The following is a 6,233-nucleotide window of genomic DNA, read 5'->3' on the forward strand; positions in this document are numbered from 1 at the left end:
GGAAATAAATAGCCGATATTCAATATAAGCCTTCAAAACATAAGTCAGAAAATAGTGTATCATCCGTATAAGTATTTACCGTGCTCCTTGAAACTTGGCAACGTTGCTTGAAAGTAAAAATAATAGAGTGACAGATAATCGTACCGCGTCTCAGTCGTCATGTCATGTAACGCTGTGTCCTAGGTGAATCCGACAAATGCGATAATCGTTATACGACGCGACCGATGCGAATCGCGTTGCCGTCCGTCAATGCGATTGTCGCGGTGGTGTCCAATGTAAATACGACGAATACGATAATATTGCAGGGGATCGCAATACTAGTGGCATATGCAGCAGTGCAGTAACGCCAAACGGTCGTTTCCTAATATACTAAAGTTCTAAAATCCTAAAGTTGTATTATTAATATATATACATTATACCTATCACATATACAGACTACAGTGTTGGTTAAATATGTCTCTGCCATTAAGTTTATTAAATAAAATGGTTCTAACTGAAAATACAGCACTTAAGTATTTATTATATAAAAGGTATGTAATAAATTGTAATAAAAATGTATAGTAGGTAAATGTGAAATTATAAACATTTATATTATGTTCAGGTATAAAAAAATGAAAAGATCGTTTCATACCAATTCAGACATTTTAAAAGATCGTTTAGTTTTTGGAGAGTTTTACCATTTATATAATAAACTCCGGAATAATGACGTTTTGTTTCGATCGTATACCAGGATGACCGTTGAAACATTTGACTACTTAGTAGAAATGATAAGACCAGAATTTGACCTTAAATATACAAATTTTCAAGATCCTATACCAATCGAAGAAAGATTAGTTGTAAGTGTAACGATCAGGTAAGTAAATAATGCCATTTTTAATTTAATTACAAGTTTATTAACCTATATATTAAAAAAACAAAAACTTAATATAGGTATATAATAGGAATAGTTAATAAAAAATATGATTGTCAAATATGTAAAGTTAAACAAATAATAATAATTCAGTGTACCTTCACTGAGAATTATAATAATAATAAAACAAATTCTTAAAAAAATACTTTTCCCTTCAATTACAAAAAAAAAAAAAATAAAAAGGTAGGTTTGTAGGTATTTGCAGATGACTTCTCTACTTTTTAAAATAAAATGTAACAAATGTAAATTGAATTTTTATTGAACATTAGATGAATGAATGTAATGATAACCTGGTTCTTGTGAAGTATATTGCTGAGCGTTGTATGATGAAACTGATAGTTGAGGATCTGGAGTAGATTCTGCGATGTATGGTGGTATATTTGAAACATTTAATGCCTGTTCTCGGATCGGAAATAGTTCTTCTATTAAAATATTTTGAAACTTATTTCTAACTCGAAGCTTTTGGATTGGATCTAATTTTTTAAAATATGGAATTAGAGACTGAAAAAATGACATATCTTCGTCGATTTCTGAAGTGGTTACATTATTGTTATAAGACTGCTTTAAAAATGCCACTTTTTGACTCTCAATGTTCACTGTTCAGTAAATCTTCTAAATATTTATCTTCATTTTTTTTTTTCTTGCGAGGTTGTGTGTGATCAGAATTGCTAGATAAGTTTGTTGTTGACATTGATATTGATGGTGTACTGCATGATTCAAATGTTGGAATACATTCAATTCTTTGCCTAGTTTCTGTTTCAGTTTCCGACACATTAAATATATTCATAGTATTTGAGTCATCGTTATCAATATGGTCTATATCATTATCATGGTCACCATCAGTGTCAGGACATTCTTGAAGTGTATCTTCTTCGTCTGAAATATTACCATCTGAAATTCTCGGATTAGTTGTGTCTTTTAAAAACATCATCAATTTATAATGGGACCATTTTCCTAAATACACCTCAGCGCCTTCTTGTGAATCTCCGGAACGACTTTTTTTTAACTTTTTTCTTTTCCCTCAAAAATGTGTCCCGTAAACCTCTCCATTTTTTTTTCACGTCTTCCTCTAAAATTTAAATTATTTATAAAATTAATAAACTAACGCGAAGTAAAAGCAATGAAAAAAAAGGCGGGTAAGTGGATGTCGCTCAGCTGTTCAGTAGGTTACAAGTGGGTCACTGTAATGAATGGTGTTAAATTTAAATTCAATGATTGAATAACTGACTCTGAGCGAAAACGGGCAGTCAGCCTATTATATTACTAACTATATTGGATGATATGAATAAAATAATTTATATATAATAACCTACTAATGTTGAACCATATTTTAAATTTTCAATCCTTAAATCCTATAAAAAGTTATGAGTTTATGACCTATATTTAGGTGGGTAACCCTGGCACCCTAATGTTCGAATTTTTTATTATTTTTTTTAACCATTAACTATAATATAATTAATTGAAAAAAAAAAATGTTTAAAAAATGCATTATTTAGTTATACTTTATCTGAAGTGACGTATTTAGGCATACCAGCGGAAAAATTGATTTTTCCTAGTGGAAATATTTAGGTACAAATTCTTAAATTGTTGGTACAAATTGGTACAAATTATATTACAATATATTAATGGTTAGAAAAATATTTTTATATTTTTACTGAATAATATTATCAATTTAAATTTAATTTGTTGGTTCTCTTCGTCACTGTATCATAATATCATAGCATTGTAAATAAAATGTATATTACGAATTCTTTCGAAAAATAGGGGCTGCATCACGGACACAAAAAAAAAATAAAAACACACATCATTGTAAAGTCAATATTATATTCATCGTTTCGCTCAGAATCTAAAATTGAATAAAATTATTTTTAATAAATATAAATAAGATGTTTGCAAATGCAATAATAAAATATAAAATATATATACCTACATATTGATTATTTCAAACTTTATTTTCTATATGTGTAGTTTTTTACTTTATATGAATTAATTAATTAATTAAAGTTTAATTAATAGCTAATTAATTCTAATTAAAACAAAATTTTTATTTTTATTTGAAACCTTGAAACTGTACATTAATAATGTCCTGGTTTAAAATGTATCGGATCATTAAAATATTATTAAAAATAAAGGTATTCTAAAAAATAATACTTATTTTATTATTTTTATGTAGATACTTGGCCACAGGATTAGCATTTCGACAGTTAGCGCTAACATTTCGAATTTCAAAGACTGCTGTATCAAATATAGTCATCGAAGTATGTATCGCTATTTGGAATGCATTAAAAAAAAAACATATGCCTACTCCTACAGTTGATGATTTTAAAAGTGTCGCTAATGAATTTTTCACACAATGGAATTTTCCAAATTGCGTTGGAAGTGTTGACGGGAAACATATTAGAATAAAATGCCCTCACAATTCTGGTAGTATGTTTTATAATTACAAACAGTATTTTTCAATTGTTTTAATGGCTGTCGCCGACGCCAATTCTAAATTTTTAATGATCGACGTTGGTTCATTCGGCAAAGATAGTGATGGCAGTGTTTTGTGTAATACATCGTTTTATAAACGTCTTGAAAATGGTACTCTTAAGCTACCGAGTCCATGAAATTTACCGAATTCAAATCAAAAAGTTCCATATGTATTTATTGGAGACGAAGCTTTTCCGTTGAGAAATAATATTATGAGACCGTTTCCAAGAAAGCAGTTGGACGACCACAAATCATATTATAATTATCGACTTTCAAGAGCAAGGATGACGGTCGAATGTGCTTTTGGTATTGCATCTTCGAAATTTAGAATTCTTCTTAAAGCAATAGAAACTAAAGTCGAAAATGCAGATCACATCGTTAAAGCCATTTGCATATTACACAATGTGATAATTGATAAAGAGAAAGAAATATCGTCATGTCAAAATCACCTGTCAGACTATTTGAATAAAAATGTACGTGAAAAAAATAATGCTATGTTGGGACTTCATGGGGGTAGATCCAATAACCGTGCTTCGCGTTCTGCAATTGATGTAAGAAACACGTTTGTAGATTTTTTTAAAATGAATAAATTAGCGTAAAAATAAGTGTTTATAATAATTGCAAGGTATGTAACTTATTATTTAAATAATTAGTTTATTTTATTATTATGTAAGTAGAATTTTGCATAGAATTTCTATCAATTTCGTCATATCTTATGTTAAAGTTTTGATTGATAAGTATTTTATACTTAAGATTATTTTTCCTAAACAAATATAATATTAGTATAAGTTAATTGTACTTTTTATTTTATATATTCTAGCCTCTATGTCTTTGTATCTAAGTATTTAATATAATGTGGTCAATCAAATAAGTATATTAAAATATACAATACGTACTTGTCATTTTTGTTATTTTAGCTACTTCATCCCATGCCTTGTCAGAAACTACCCTGTCTTTATATTTTTTGTCCCATTTATTCCATAGAACTTTTCTTTTTTGTACTTCTGAAATTAATAACTCCATGGATACGAATGAATCGCACGACGCAACGACCAAAAACAAACTATTTTGTTTTTCAATTCGTACGACTAAACGCATACGAAAAATCGGACGCATCGGTCGTATTTGTCGTGTCACGTAGGCCACTTCCGTTTGTTTGGGTTATTTTGTTTATTTTAAGAATCGCATCGGTCGCGTCGTATAACGATTATCGCATTTGTCGGATTCACCTAGGACACAGCGTAACACGTCTCCGCCGTCGCGAGTCGCTGCAGCAACAACGTGAGTAGCGGTTCGGTTTGCGGTGGTTCGGGGGGATGGGGGGGGGAGAGTGGAATGATATTTACCATGATCACGATGTAGTATATTATCTAAATTCTTGACCATGACCTGACCCACATCTATTTTGTCATGATATTTACTATATTATCTCCTGCCTAATCGTATACCGTCCAACTATATCTAAATTTCCACTGGACAGATTTGTATGATTTTTTTTTTTGAAAGCAAGTACTTGGTGTGGTGTGTAATGCGCAGATGAGCCATCAAATGGGAAAAGCCCAAAAATGAATTGATTAAATATTTTTTAGAAGTTATTAATTTTCCGTGTGGTTGAGTGGCGAAGCGAGATGCTTGCCGTGCGCACACTACAAGCCACACACACATGTTCACAACCCCCTCCTCCCTGCTGCTCCTACGTCTATTGCATTAAGTCTTCTACGCCGTTGCCGTCGTTCTTTGTCTTTCCTTGTGGCATCACTACTGAAGGGGACCGATCTGTTCACACATTTTTTGGCCCTACACATTCCTTTACTGCCTGACGTTACACTGTACACGCACATAATCATTCCCTTCCCCCTCATTATACCTGCGTCTATTAATGCGTTATCGTCGTTGTCATGGAACTTAGGCTATACTAACACTGTTTACGATTTCGTGTATAGCACTACGGAACTTACAACAGAAAACACTGAACACTGAACAGCGGTTTTTAGAGTGAACTTGTAATCTTTATATAGTATTATTTTGTTTGGTTTTTGCTTAAAATGGAATATCACTAAATTCTATTTAGTAGGTGATGGAAATTGTTTATTCCGTTTCGTGGAATACGCATTATTTGGTACTAAAACAAAAACATCGATAAATTCGATTGAGAGTTATTAACTCAATTATAAATAATTGGGAAATATAGATACAGATAATTTGTCATTGGCGATCTTTCATGTCGATTAGGTACCTATTTATAATATAAATTATAATGATTTATGATTTTACACTGACTCTAACTTGAATGCATTAGTCCACTCCACCCAAATACTGAATTTCGTGTGTAATGATCTTACTGAGTTGATTTAGGTGTAAGAATGTGTAATTACATTTTTTTCTGGCTCTGTTGGCGTAGGACATTAAGGTGTTTTAGTTTTTGGTAATAACATCAAAATTCAAAACTAATTTATTCTACCTAACGAAATAAATGCAAACACTGTAAGACGCAAAAGAAAAAAACGTAATGAGAATCGTTTAAACCAAAATCAGAGTGTATTTAAAATATGTTCACCTTACTCCCTACAATTTGGGTGATTTAACATTTAGATGTGTGCATTGTTGTTCGTTGCACTTCGAGTACAAAAAACGACTAAAGTCAGTGACCCGAAAAGTGGAGGTTGGCCCCTGTCGTACCCCGGACCTCACCCAGTCGGTAGACCGCAGTGGTTCTCATTTTACTGGTACCGAGTGCTGGATACCCGATATACCAGCTAATGTACCGCGAACAATACGAATATTGCCCAGGCATTAAACATCAAATTTATTGTTGTCTCTTTTTTAACATATATATGAGCTGAAAATCTTT

General features: G+C 31.5%; 1 pseudogene; it reads right to left on the reverse strand.

Annotated features, from left to right (window-relative positions):
* Nucleotides 1-1,064: 1,064 nt before the first annotated feature.
* On the reverse strand, nucleotides 1,065-4,582 carry LOC111038955 (annotated as a pseudogene).
* Between the last annotated feature and the right edge of the window lie 1,651 nt (nucleotides 4,583-6,233).

This window comes from Myzus persicae, unplaced genomic scaffold (genome assembly GCF_001856785.1).
Source record: "Myzus persicae strain clone G006 unplaced genomic scaffold, MPER_G0061.0, whole genome shotgun sequence".
Classification (NCBI taxonomy): domain Eukaryota; kingdom Metazoa; phylum Arthropoda; class Insecta; order Hemiptera; family Aphididae; genus Myzus; species Myzus persicae.